Here is a 15690-nt window from a genome sequence, read left to right on the forward strand (position 1 = left end):
AGTTTCTTTTATTTCTAGCTTGCTTCTACTTGTGGTTTTGTTGTAAAATTTGTAGTTAAGTTACATTATCAGCATGCTACTATGTCTCCCCTTCCCTTTAGATCAATGTATTCCCTTATGTGTTTCAAAGCATGCCTTGACAGTTGTCTTTACTTCTTGTGTGCTTACCATCCTATGAATCCCCAAATCCTTATCACCCCTTCTATGTGTTTGTATTTCTCCTGACTGGTGTGTGATTATGCCAGAGTCAACTATATCTAAGCATGTCCAAACCAATCTTAAGATCCTTGCTGGGTTGTGCAGCCAAATGTCTATGTATCCCCAACCCCTTGACCCCTGTATGACTGCTGAATTCTGTAAACTAGCTGTGTTTGATCTTTTCTTAAGGTGTTTAAGCTTGTTTACTACTCCAACCTCTTTTCAAACAATCTTTGTTGCTTTACTAATTGCTTTTAAAACATACTTTCCAATACAGTCTTTAATAACCCTTTTCAACTTGTGTCCTGCACTTCCACTTTACTATTAGTCAATAAGTTCTGCCCCCTCTAGTATGTGTACTGCCTTGGGATCCTCCTAAGAGCCCTCTGAACTCTGGCATACTGAGACTGGCCTTTCCAACCTGCACTGGTTCAATTCTTGGTTGCTAAGTCTAGGTGTAAGCATTACCCGGGGTTCTTGAGGCCCTTAGGGAACTTTGATGCACCTAGACTCTAATTTGTCTATGGAATTGAGGTTTATGAGACCATTGGAGGCTTTGGGAAACTCGGGCCTAATTGAAGGCTCCCTATAGAATAGCTTCTCGATCTTCTATTTTACTTATGTAATTCATTCATTGGCCTGTAATAATTTGTAAACAGATATTTGGGGCATTTAGTAAAAAGGGTAGGTAGATGTATACTTTATGGGGTAATATGGGTAGAAATCCTGCTCTTAGGATCTGACTTTTAAAATCTTCTTGCTTTACTCAATAGAAAACACGCTCATAGGGATTTATGCTTTTAAATCTGATTGCTTTGCCTAATAGAAATCATGTCTATAGGATCTCACTTCTAATTTCATTTGCATCAGTAGAAATCATGTTCCTAAGGTTCTGCATTTTGTCATATTAAAAACCATGTTCATAGGTGATAACTAGAGATTTTGACGCATTTTATACTCCTTGTTTATTCTTTGATCAAATATTCATACAAAACAGTCCCAAAAGGCTCACAAGTTGTGCTTGATTGCAGGTTTGATCAACAAAGTGACAAAATGTCAAAGATCGGCTCAAAAAGAGTGAAACTTGCACAAGTGCCAAAGACAAGCCAAGTTCAGTCAAAACAGGCCCAGTGCGGCCGCACACCACTTTGTGCGGTCCACACTGGGAGATTCAAAGAGCTGTATTTTCTAGCATCCAGGCAGTGCAGCCGCACTAGGTTTAGTGTGGTCCGCACTGAAGGCAATGCGGCCGCACTACCATTTTGTGCGGTCCGCAGTGCCAAGATTCAGAGAGGTTGCTTTTTCAAGTTTTAAGCTTCCGCGGTACGTGGTCAACTTTGTGCGGACCGCACTAGAAACCTCCGCGGCCGTAGTCCATTCTGTGCGGTCCGCGGAGCCCAAGTTCAGAGAGCAAGAATTTTGAAGTCAAGAGCCCAGTGCGGACCGCGGTCCATTTTGTGCGGTCCGCACTAACCCCGCAGGGGCAATTTTGTCCAGATTTTTCAGCTTGGTATAAATAGATTCTTTTTCCATTTTTAGGGTATCAGATATTATAATACACCAGCTGCGCTCGTGGTTCGACTTTTCTTAGCCATTTTGGGCATTTTTACTTACTTTTCATCATTGAATTTTTGTATTTAGCTTAGCAATTAATTAATATGTGTTTATCTTCTTCTATTTCTTGCTTTCCTTCTTTAATTATGAGTAGCTAGACCCATAAGCTAGGGTTGTGGCTCAACCCTAGTGTGGGTATTTGATGGGTCTTGTATTTTAGGGCTAATTTGACTATGGGTGTTTGTTATTTGGGCCAATTCCATGGTTAATTTCTGAATTAGTGGTTGCAAACACTAGTTTGTGTTGAGTTGACTTGAGCTCTTCTTGAGAAAGAGAGCCTAAGTCTCCGAAATCGGTCCAACAATAAATTGGGGCGTACTCAAGAGATTGATAGCCCCAATTAAAGGGTTAAACCTCGAGAGAGTAATACCCGAATTGAACCCTAGGTTCTTGTGCAAATTTGCATACCCAATTGGTCTTGAGAAAGCCAATTCAGGCAAAATCACTCAAACCACCGAGAGGTGTAGAGTGGGTAAAGTCGTGCAACGGTTATAACATACTCCCCAAATATGTCAAACATGCCTTAGATTCAAGTACCCGTCAATTAACCACCTAGGCGGTAGCCACTACCCTAGTGCCCTTTAAACTATTTGAACAACCCGTAGCATTTAACTCCTAGTTTAATTTACAATTTTGTAGTTTGTTAAAAGTAGAATTGTAAAGAAAATCCCAAAAATGAATGGAAGTGCAATTAAGAACACATACGCAATTCTACACTAGATAGATACTCGATTCCAACTTCTAGCTCTCTGAGGATTCGATCCCGACCCAAAATCGGGTAAAAGCTATTGCGACCCTCTCTTGCTACTTATTAGTAGTGCGGAGTTGGCAGCGATCAATAGGCTCCAATCCATCATGTCTTAAATCAGTAGATGCCATGCCTATAGGACTCAACTCCGATTCTGTTTTAATAAGTCTTTCTGTATGTTGCTGCAAATCGACTAAAATTAGTAATACGCCTAGATATCATGCCTATAGGGATCTATACCTGCAAGTCTGTCTGGTAATTTAATTCAGCCTAATAAATCAATTTCATTACGCCTAGTTCATTTCTAAAGCTGGTCTTACTAAGCGTTAACATTTTCTGAAACAAGTTCTTTCAAAATTGCATCGATCCTATTAGATATCATGCTTATAGGTATTAAAGGAGTCTATCTCGAAAACCTGCTGTTTCTGCATTAGTATAAACACAGTATACTGCATATAGGCAAGCCTTAGGGCATTTTCAAAACTGCATTCCCCTGAAGCTCTTTCTCTGTCGTGTAATGTTTTTGATTCTAATAACTTTTAAAAGAGTCCTTAGGCAACTGCTAGGGTATAATTTCTGAATCTAAAAGGTTTTGTTGGTTTCTGCATGGTCACCTAGAGATCCTGCTTTAGGACTTTCATTGATGAAGACCTTAACTGTGTTTGAGTCATGTTGCTTGTATGTTTACTTGAGGAGGAAATTTTAGGCCTCTTATCTGCTTCTATTATGTGTAAAGTCCTACATGTTTTCACTGTCGCCTTAGAATTTTGCCTTTTTAAAACCTTAGGGGTACGTCTAGAACCACCGATAGGTAGAGGTCCTAACTCCCTCCAGGACCATTAAGAAGGGACGGGTAGCAGCACGCAATAGAGATCGCTGACCAACACTCGCTTTGCATGACCACTAAGGGGATGGGAAGGGTAGATATGGATATGATGACCGGTGCGCTAATGCCACGCATAGCCCTTTTCTAAGGAGTGATTACCAGGCATTGTACTGATGTGATCGTATAGGATAACCAACCTAGGACCTCCCTCTCCCCAAATCCTCTTTGCTTGAAACTCTATTTTCTTTTTTTCTACAACCTGTGTAAATTCCTATTTTATTCAATGCCCAACATACTCTACTTGCAATTATTTGCTTCAATTGTTTATTTATGGACTAATGTGTGAATATAAGTTCGGCCGGGACCCGGAGTTGTGGACCAAGAGGGGTTCCTAACACCTTCTCCTCGAGGTTATTTTGAGCTCTTACCCTAGTCTCTGGTAATGCAAACCAACCCAAGAGTTAATCGCTCTAGGTGCCCTAACGCACCATAATCCGTTAGGTGGCGACTCTTCAAATACCCAATTCCCAAAAAGGAAATGAGTCATTACACCCCGTGAATGTCGAAACCGGGAATTCTCCCCGCGAGAGGGGGAAAAAAAGGGGGCGCGACAGTGGGCACCGTAACCATTTTCCCATATCCCATATACATATCTATATGTACATATATACGCGTATATAACGCCGTCTGATCATGGGTCAATGTACATGTATAAATGAATGCAATAAATGAGAAGTACGTCAATAAAATCTCTAGGAACGTCATAAGACCATTATACCTTTGATTAATATCATGAAATAAACTTTATCAACTTACGTATTTTCTGCGACCCATGAACAAACGATAAAATAATAAGACATATGGGAATTGAAGAACATAGGCACCTCTAACACTTCTATGAATAGAGTCATTTATGGAGTTGTGCATTTACTCATTTCGTTTGTGTCGTATAGATCATGCCAAAAGGAAAGAAGGGATAGCCTTAACATACCTGAACCCATTATGTTAGAATTTGCAATTCACAATCTACAAAATCAATCTACCAACGTTATCAATTTTTTGTACGGATTTGTTTTTCTCTTTAAGAACTCACGATCAGCCACTCTCTATATGAGATTCAATTTGATTTATGGTGTACACATGAATTCATTTGAAGAAACTCACGTGCCTAAGACTTAAATGACTCTCTTTCATTAGATGGATACGTGACTTATGTGCTCAAGACTTAAAATGGCTTTCTTTGATTAAATGAATATGTGACTCATGTTGTTAAGACTTGCCAAATCTTACCTTTCTAATCTTGCCACATAACATGATAACTTAAGAGTCACAATTCCTTGGGGTGGCTTGTTGCCACGTGGGGATGGTCTTATCTTAACCAATTCTTTAATTATCCATATTTTAATTAATCTCCCACTAAAAATTATTAATTATTCAATTATCTACATAATTAAAAATTATCTCAAATTACTTAAAATACTACTTACTTCTAACACACTTTATGTATCCTACTATCGCGGTCATGTGGTACCTTGTATGGCACTAGTCCATAAATATCGGGTATTATCGCTCGAACCGTATTTTATCCGAAATCGACAACCTTCAAGGAAACTCATTTTCTTTGATTCGTTTACCTTTTAACCTTCACGGTACTTGCTTATCGCTTGTTATAAATAGCATAAATACTGATAACCTCAAGATAATCTCATCTCCGAGTCTACGTCGATTTTATGTACGAAATGCGAGATATAAAATTTCATTTCTGAGCTTTTATTAATTTATTTATGGCGTACTTTCACGTACGAAAATATGGAGGTGTAATAGTGAATATCACACATAAATACCACCGAGGACGTTCGGTCCGATCCAACATAAATGTAAACTGTGCACTGCGAGGGTCTAATGGCGCGAACCATAGATGCATCTATTCACCCCGCTCGCGAATCATATATACGACGCGGTCAAATATAAATTTAAGGAATTACCCCGCTCACGGATCATGCGTGCGACGCGGTCAAGTATAATTTTATCATTAAAATCATAACCCTTTCTTGATTCTTTTAAAAATGAAGACAATTCAACTTGAAGCCTTTAAATCCTTAGAAATCCTCAACTTAATTCCTTTAGCTACAATTAGCATGTATAATCAATAATAGTGTCCACAAAGCATGGTGTAAACCTAAAACTACCAGGACATAACAGAAATCACTTCGTGCGTACGTAGCCCCCCACAAATAATCACATATTAATTAAGTTCACCTATGAGGAAATTTTCCTCTTACAAGGTTAGAAAAGAGACTTACCTCACCTCAAAGCCTACTTCCAAACTCAAGAATGTGCTCAAACCCTCAAATCGGAGTCGAACAATCCAAAACTATTCAAATAGTGTAAAAACCAATCATTATAAGTTCAAAAGTGTATATTCTAACTATTAAAGTGATTACTCAACCCCAAATGTGTAACGACCTGACCGGTCATTTTGAGCATTTGCACTTCGCTCGGTTGTTTGAGGGCATGAGTAGCTCTGTATGATGTATTATGACTTATGTGAATCGTCGGTTTTGGTTTTCGAAATTGATTTGGAAGAATGATTCTCAGCTAGAAGATTTAAATTTGAAAGGTTTGACCAAGTTTGACTTTTTAGTATTTGACCTCGGATGGGATTTCTGATGGTTTTGTTAGCTCCGTTGTGTGATTTTGGACTTAGGAGCGCATCCGGATCGTGATTTGGAGGTCCGTATTGGAATTTGGCTTGAAATGGCAAAAGTTAGAATTTTGGAAAGTTTGATCAGGAGTGGACTTTTTGATATCGGGGTCCGATTCCCATTCCGAAAGTTGGAGCAGGTCCGTAATGTCAAATGCAACTTGTGTGCAGAATTTGAGGTCAATCGGGCGTGATTTGATAGTTTTCAGCATCGGCTGTGGAAGTTTGAAGTTTCAAGTTCATTGATTTCGAATTGATGTGTGATTCGTCGTTTCGATATTCTTACGTGTGTTTTGAGGCCTCGAGTAGGTACGTGTTGTGTTATGGGACTTGGTGGTATGTTTGGACGGGGTCCCGAGGGGCTCAGGCGTGTTTCGGATTGATTCGGGCTATTTCTCCTTCATGTTTCATTGCTGCAGTTTGCTGATATCTGGTGTCTCAGTCCTTCATCGCGTTTGCGAGGCAAGTGCCACGAACGCGTAGTGTATTTGGATGGCAGTGGCATTTTATTCATTACGCTCGTGAATATAGGTTCGCTTTCGCGAAGAGTTGGGGCCAGTTTCCTTCGCGTTCACGTAGAGTTGAGATGGGAGCTGGAGCTATGTGATCTTTTTTTATCACGTTCGCGAGGCTTGTGCCGCGTTCGCGTAGTTATGTCTTTAGTGTGTACCGTATTCGCGAGGCTTGTGCCGTGAACGTGCAGAGCATTATTGATGGCTGTTATTATTGTTCATCGCGAACGCAATGGTTATCCCACGTTCGCGAAAGAAGAGGCCTGGGCAGCTTTATAAAGTACTCTATTTTGAGGGTTTCGGCCATTTTTGTATTTTGGGAGCTATGGAGTTCGGATTGAGGCGATTCTTGAAGCAATTTTCATCACATGAATTGGGGTAAGTCTTCTCTACTCGGTTTTGGTTATATTTCATGAATCTATCTTCGATTTTAGCTTTTGGTTGATGAATTTTTGAAGAGGAGATTGGGGGTTTTGGCATAAAGTTCCATAATATGAATTTTTGAGTTTTGAACATTGATTTGAAGTCGAAATTAAGTGAAACTAGTATGATTTGATTTCGAGGCGTGGACCCGAGTGAGATTTTTGGCCGGATTTGGGATTTGACTTTCAATCTTTATCAATTATAATTGCTTCCTTGGGCTTTATCTGATGTAATTGAGTTGGTTTTGGCTAGTTTTGAGCCGTTCGGAGGTTGCTACACAGGTGATGGCATTCTTGGAGCAGCGCTTGGCTTGCTCGATGTCGGAATTAGCTTGTTTAAGATAAGTAACTCTTCTAAACTTAGTGCTAAGGGTATAAAAACCCCGAATTACGTGCTATGTGATTGATGTTGAGGTGACACACATGCTAGGTGGCGGGCCTGTGGGCGTGCACCCTATGAATTGTGACTCTGTTGTTGACAGGGCACTGAACAGTGTCCCTCTTTTATAGATATCTGTGTTTTCACCATGTGATAAAATAAATGAACTGTACATTATGCTAGATACCATGTTTAGGACTTATGTTGATATTGTTGGGACCCATAGTGGTCGTTTTGATGTCATCTCGTTGAATTCATTGATATTTCGTACTCAGTCACATCCATGCATTCATATCATATCTTAGTCTTAGTTGTTACTATTTGATACATCATATCATTGTTCCGCGTCTGTTTTCATGACATTGTAAGCCCGTGGGTGAGACTGGAGAGATTGATGACTGAGTGAGGCCGAGAGCCTGATTATGAGTGAAAGTTATGGGATCAGGCTGCATGCCGCAGCATGTTTTATTGATTATTGAGTATGGCCGAGGGTCTGATTGATTTATGCCATGCTTAGCTTGTTATAGCACTTGGGCCGTAGGAGCCCCTCCGGAGTCTGCACACCTACAGTGGGCGCAGTTGATTATTTTGAGGGACGGATCTTCCCTGGACGTGGATCTTGTCTGAAGCCTTTATACACCTGGAGATGGATCTTCTCCATGGGGCCCGATTGGCCTTCATCAGTACTGAGTGACTGATGGTCAGCGATATATATATTCTGGGATGGATCTTCCCTAGGACGTATAGGCCATATACAGTACCGAGTGGTTGAACATGATGAGTGGAAAGTGTGACACAGTGAGGTTGAGTACTCTAAGAGTGTGAGTACATGATTCATCTCTGACATACATGGCATTGGCATGCATATATGGCATACATGCATAGAGACGGATTTTTCCTCATGCTGTATGGTATCACATCATTCATGACCTTTACACTCAGTATGTGGGCATAGAGTGGTATTTCACACTTGTTACTTGGAAAGGAAATGAAACATGTTTACCTATTGTGGAAAGGATCTTTTAGGAAAATTACAGTTTCCAAACTATCTCATGATATTTCGTTGATTTTGATAAAGGATTTGATTTTTCACTGATATTCTTGAAAAGCGAAACTATTTTTAGAAAACTGTGTAAAAGTTGAACATTTTTACCTTTGAGAGTATTTCCTTGTTTATTTGCTCTACGTTGTACGAACTCCTGTTGGTTATTTGTGTTGGGCCCGACCTATTTTCCAGCTCGTCACTGCTTTCAACCTGAGGTTAGGTTTGTTACTTTTTGAGTATATGGGGTCGGTTGTACTCATACTGCACTTCCTGCACATTGCGTGCAAATCCCGGATGCTGATGTCTGCGTCTGATTGTTGCTGGATTTGAAGGCGTACCTGCGTTCCTGCTGTTGTTGCCTCTTGTTCATGGTAGCCTTTGCTCTATAAAAACTTTGTTTATGTACTATTCAAACAGAAGATGCATTTTCTTCATATCGGCTTGCTAAACTCTATTCTTAGAAGCTCATGATTTGTACTACCAGTCCTTGGGAAATGTAATAGATCTAGATAATTTAGTTTGTTTAATTGACTTATTAGCAATATTTAATTTGGATAGTTATTAGTTGGCTTACCTAGCGGGTTGGGTTAGGTGCCATCACAACTTGTGGATTTTGGGTCGTGACTGTTTGGTATCAAAACTCTAGGTTCATAGGTTCTACATGTCATGAGCAAGTGTCTAGTAGAGTCTTGCGGATAGGTATGATGACGTCCATACCTATCTTCGAGAGGCTACAAAACATTTAGGATATACTTTCCATCTTTCTTTCATTATCGTGCGGCATTGATTCAGCTTGAAGCGTAATCCTTTGAATTCCTTCCACGCATTCGTATGCGCATGTGAGCGCTCAGTATCAGCTGTGCATCGACGACTTGTGATTCAATGGAAGAGGTGCGAGATGTGATTTCGGTATGGTGATGATGGGCCAGTCTGGAGGACTTGAGGCTGGATTTTGACTGTAGTTTGAGCGTAGAGGTGTTGATTGTGTGAGCACGTGCTTTTGGATTTATATGTTTGGTAGTGTCCCTATTAGTGGAATTTATGGCTGGATGGCTACGTGATGAGCATGATGTGACTGCGAGATGTGTTCATATGATTTGAATGTGACGAGAAGGTCTGCTTGAGGTGTAGAAAGAACTATTTGGTGCTTGATTTCCATCTTGATTTGATGTATAGTCCCAAGTTATGGGTGTGTTGAAGGATCTTTTCATATTGTTTAACTGAGGAGTGAAGTAGATTTCATGTCGTGATATGAGTTCAGACTCAGGAAGATTAAGTGATTGTGTAATGTTTATGACTGTGGAAGGGTGTAGAGAGAGGTCCGCTTGAGGCAAAGCAGGTGGGTTATCTCCTGCGGGTGTCCTGAGCTTTGTGTGATCCTTATGTTGTTTGTTGGGCGTTCTCTTCTACCAGTTAAATATATTTGTTGCAATTTGAGTTTGGATCGCTTATGAGAGTGGGCTTGACTGTTACAAGGGTGGATGCGAGATTTGCAGATGATTTGAAATACTAGATGGTTTGTGTTATGAAGGATTTGGTTGAATCTCACTAGGGTATTATGGCAGTAATAGAGTATGGGCATTGTGAGTTTTTATGTGTTTCGATCTATGGCTTTGAGCCAAGTGGGGGAGTCTGCTATTGATAAGTTGATTGCACGGCTATGTGTCGTATTAGTTTCAGTTGGAGGTATACTGGTGAATCAGTTATGACTTGCAAAGGTTGACATCGAGGATGACTCGAGTAAGGGGATTTCTGGATACGAGTTGTATTATGCTTTATGAGTATATGAGAAGCATGGAATGATTTGAGTTGTTATTGGTGAAGGATGTAATGTGCGTAGAGCAAAAATTTATTTGGTTGCATTAAAGTGGGGTTACTTCCTTGGGTGTTGGAGTGCTAACGGGGCACAGGCCGTTCGGCCCGTATGATCAGTCTAACTGAGATTTGAGCAGAGTGGATGACTCTCGAGAATGGTTCTAATGAATTCAAGATTTATATATGGCAACTGAGAATATTTGCGGATTTGTATGTGGCTAGAAGCTGAGAGTTACATTGGATGGTATCGAGGCTTGAAGTATTTCTACATCATTGTGGATTCTACATTTCAGTATCAGGAGGGTAAGATGAACAACTTGAAATTCACAGAAGGTCTCTTCAGAGTGGGTATCTCAGTTGTGGTACTTTTGGGGTGCTTAAGGGAGCATTCAGCGACTTATGAGCCTTAGGGCGGTGTGGTTGTTAGGGTCTCGTATGGTGAGTCTGGGTTGAGGATTGTGATATTATGGAGAGGAGAAGTATCAATTTGAAGGTTATTCAGAAGGAACTCGGATAAATAGGACAACTTGGTAGTAGGTTGGATCGGCATGGTAATGTATATGATTAGTTCTTTGGGTGCTTACGAGGTAATGAGTTTCTACAGGTGTTTCGTGGTAATGCTCTTGGGTTTTAGTGACCTGCGTAGCTTGGTTGAGTTAGAAGGATTTAGTACCGACGGTTGGGTTTTGTGCAAAGGGATTCAGAGAGTTCTTGATGGTTTCTACCACGGTTAGAGATGTATATTTCCTACTGGCGCAAGGAGTATGTGATGTATAGTGATTTCCTCCTGGATGGGATCAAATGGAAAGTTCTTGGGTAATTGAGTATGTAGTTGCTTGTGACTCGGAGTGGATTATGAAGTTCTCATATTTATCATAGGATGGCATGGTATATGCGGTGTGTTGTGTGGGATCGAGATTTGGCATATGCAAGGTCACGATTCAGTTTTGAAAGGAAGGTCATGACTCCTTAGGCCGCACGGGCAGTTTCACATGAGTAGGTAAATGACATTACTATTTGGTATGGCGTGATGAGAGTATACATTTCAGAAGGGGCAATGTGTTTTGGTTTATGAACACTTTATTGGTATTGCGGCATTCTCTTGTTTGATCGACTGCTGATGTTCGAATTTTGCTTTGTGGCACAGAAGAATTATAGAAGTATTCCTCGTGGGATGACCGTGTAATTGGAGAAGTGTGGACATTCAGGCGGTGGAGTTGAGAATATAGATGGTAATTCATAGGTTCTATGGATTTGGAGACTGGGAGTTCTCGTGAGTAGATTATTTCGTGGTTGCGGACTGTGAAAATGTAGCCAAGGTTAGTCAGAGGTTAGTATGTGTTGTAATTCAGTCATTGTGGACTTTCGGGGAGTTATTTAACTATTGTGGGTGACTAGAGTCGATTTGCTGTTCATTGGTAGGCCCAATATGGATGGGTGTTCTGCACCGGGTCAGGTTTGTTGACTCTGAAATGCTATTGTTGAGGGATGTGCCATCCGGTTATTGTTGAGCTTATTCATGTTCTGAAATGATCTGTGAGTTACCCTTCTATGTTACGAGGATTTGTGAATCGTTGGTTATATGCACACATGGTGCGGTTCTATTTGGCTTTATAGCATAATTTGAGCGAGAAGAGTATTAGGTATCGCTTGGTTGATGGCGTATTTGTTACGCTCTTTGGGGTTTTGTGTGGCGTTGTGTCAATTGCTTCTCTGTGGTTATGGTAATTCACTTTGGGTGCTTGATGTCAAATTTTGCGTGGTTATTGATTTTAAGCAGGATGGCTCGAGGTATATAATATGGACCAACATTTGGATAGGTTACGCATTGTAGCGGAGTTATGTTGAGACATGATCCTTTGTGTTAGATTTGTGTGTTTTGGTTATATGGTATGTGATAGGTTCTTAGCATTATGTTATGGTGGTATTTGTTGAGCTTCCGAGACACTTCTCTCGTCTGAGTCATTATCCATGATTGAGTACATTTGGAATGTTGCTATTAGGTGCATGGATTGCGAAGGTTATGGCTTTTGATTGTATTGATGTGTCATGTCATCAGAGTGGTCGTGTTGGATGAGATGAGGTCATTAGGCACAGTATAGATACTATCGGAATTGGTTACAGCATGGTTGGAAGGAAAATATCAAAAGTCGGCTTAGAAATTGCTATAGTTCCTGTCGGAGGAGAGGAAATTCCACAACTTGTTGATCTGTGAGTGGTTATGAGTTTCTGCATATTTGTTTCATCATTGGCAGTATATGAAGGTGTTAGAACAAGGCACTATTTGGTAAGAGGTTTATTACCGGCATTGGGTTGTTTTGAGCAACTGCTGTGATTATTAATTATCGCTATGAGTGTTTGAGTTAGGTGGTGTATCATTTGATTTCATCTTGGGTTACGGCTATGGCTTGATGCAGCTTGTTCAGACTTATACAGTGTGTAGATGCGAGATTTTGATCTTATAGAAAATTTCGGATGTGGAAATTGGATTCTAAGGCTTATGGGCTAGATTGGATTAAGAAATTTCAGTCAAGTTGTGTTATCAGACCGATATGGGATAGGGTGACGTGGGATCACCCCCGGGTATGTGCATAGTGAGGTTACACGGTGATTTGATGGCTTTTGGAACAACTCTTGGCACGTTCGAGGACGAACGTATGTTTAAGTGGGGGATGAGGTAACGACTCGACCGGTCGTTTTGAGCATTTGCACTTCGCTCTGTTGTTTGAGGGCATGAGTAGCTCTGTATGATGTATTATGACTTATGTGAATCATCGGTTTTGGTTTTTAGGTTATTCGGAATTGATTTGGAAGAATGATTCTCAACTAGAAGCTTTAAATTTGAAAGGTTTGACCAAGTTTGACTTTTTAGTATTTGACCTCGGATTGGATTTCTGATGGTTTTGTTAGCTCCGTTGGGTGATTTTGGACTTAGGAGCGCGTCCGGATCGTGATTTGGAGGTCCGTAGTGGAATTTGGCTTGAAATGGCGAAAGTTAGAATTTTGGAAAGTTTGATCGGGAGTGGACTTTTTGATATCTAGGTCCGATTCCCATTCCGAAAATTGGAGCAGGTCCGTAATGTCAAACGTGACTTGTGTGCAAAATTTGAGGTTAGTCGGGCGTGATTTGATAGGTTTCGGCATCGGTTGTGGAAGTTTGAAGTTCATTGATTTCGAATTGAGGTGTGATTCGTCGTTTCGATGTTGTTACATGTGTTTTGAGGCCTAGAGTAGGTATGTGTTATGTTATGGGACTTGTTGGTATGTTTGGACGGGGTCCCAAGGGGCTCGGGCGTGTTTCAGATAAATTCCGGGCTATTTTTCCTTCATGTTTCACTGCTGTAGTTTGCTGATATCTGGTGTCTCAGTCCTTCATCGCGTTCGCGAGGCAAGTTCCGCGAACGCGTAGTGTATTTGGATGGCAGTGACATTTTCTTCATCGCGCTCAGGAATATTGGTCCGCGTTCGCGAAGAGTTGAGGCTAGTCTCCTTCGCATTTGCGTATGTGAGATCGCGATCGCGTAGAGTTGAGATGGGAGCTGGAGCTATGGGATCTTTCTTCATCACGTTCGCGAGGCTTGTGCCGCGTTCGCGTAGTTATGTCTTCAGTGTGTACCACGTTCGCGAGGTGCCGCGAACAAATAGAGCATTATTGGTGGCTGTTATTGTTGTTCATCGCGAACGCGATGGTTATCCCGTGTTCGCGAAAGACGAGGCCTGGGCGACTTTATAAAGTACTCTATTTCGAGTGTTTCGGCCATTTTTGCATTTTGGGAGCTATGGATCTCAGATTGACGCGATTCTTGAAGCAATTTTCATCATATGAATTGGGGTAAGTGTTCTCTACTCGGTTTTGGTTATATTTTGTGAGTCTATCTTCGATTTTAGCTTTTGGTTGATGAATTTTTAAAGAGGAGATTGGGGGTTTTGGCATAATGTTTCATAATATGAATTTTTGAGTTTTGAACATCGATTTGAAGTCGGAATTGAGTGGAACTAGTATGGTTGGACTCGTAATTGAATGGGTTGTCGGATTTTGTGAGTTTTGTCGGGTTTCGAGGCGTGGGCCCGGGTGAGATTTTTGGTCGAATTTGGGATTTGACTTAGGATTCGATCTTTATCAATTGTAATTGCTTCCTTGGGCTTTATCCGAAGTAATTGAGTTGCTTTTGGCTAGTTTTGAGCCGTTCGGAGGTCGCTACACGCGTGATGGCATTCTTGGAGCATCGGTTGGCTTGCTCGATGTCGAAATCGGCTTGTTTAAGAGAAGTAACTCTTCTAAACTTAGTGCTGAGGGTATAAAAACCCTGAATTATGTGCTATGTGATTGATGTTGAGGTGATGCACATGCTAGGTGGCGGGCGTGTGGGCGTGCACCCTGTGAATTGTGACTATGTTGTTTCCAGGGCACTGAATAGTGGCCTTATTTTATTGATATGTGTGTTTCCACCATGTGATTAAATAAATGAACTGTACATCATGCTAGATATCATGTTTAGGCATTATGTTGGTATTGTTGGGACCCATAGTGGTCATTTCTTGCTGTCATCTCATTGAATTCATTGATAATTCGTACTCAGTCACATCCATGCACATCTCAGTCTCAGTTGTTACTATTTGATACATCATATCATTGTTCCGGGTCAGTTTTTATGACATTGTGAGCCCGTGGGCAAGATTGGATAGAATGATGACTGAGTGAGCCTGATTATGAGTGATAGTTATGGGATGGGGCTGCACGCCACAACATGTTTTATTGATTATTGAGTAAGGCTGAGGGCCTGATATATTTATGCCATGATTGGCTTGTTATAGCACTTGGGCCGTAGGAGCCCCTCTGGAGTCTGCACACCCACAGTGGGCGCGGTTGGTTATTTTGAGGGATGGATCTTCCCTGGAAATGGATCTTGTCCGAAGCATTTATACACTTGGAGATGGATCTTCTCCATGGGACCGGATTGGCCTTCCTAGGTACTGAGTGATTGGTGGTCAGCGATGTATATATTCCGGGATGGATCTTCCTTAGGCCATATAGGCCATATACAGTACCGAGTGGTTGAACATGATGAGTGGAAAGTGTGACACAGTGAGGTTGAGTACTCTGAGAGTGTGAGTACATGATTCATCTCTGAGATACATGGCATTGGCATGGATATATGGCATACATGCATAGAGACGCATTTTTCCTCATGTTGTACGATATCACATAATTGATGACTTTTACACATCGGTATGTGGGCATAGAGTGGTATTTCACACTTGTTACATGAAAAGGAAATGAAACATGTTTACCAATTGTGAAAAGGATCTTTCGGGAAAATTACTGTTTTCAAACTATCTCATGATATTTCGATGATTTCGATAAAGGATTAGGGTTTTCACTGATATTCTTGAAAAGCGAAACTATTTTCAAAAAACTGTGTAAAA

This window comes from Nicotiana attenuata, unplaced genomic scaffold (assembly GCF_001879085.1).
Source record: "Nicotiana attenuata strain UT unplaced genomic scaffold, NIATTr2, whole genome shotgun sequence".
Classification (NCBI taxonomy): domain Eukaryota; kingdom Viridiplantae; phylum Streptophyta; class Magnoliopsida; order Solanales; family Solanaceae; genus Nicotiana; species Nicotiana attenuata.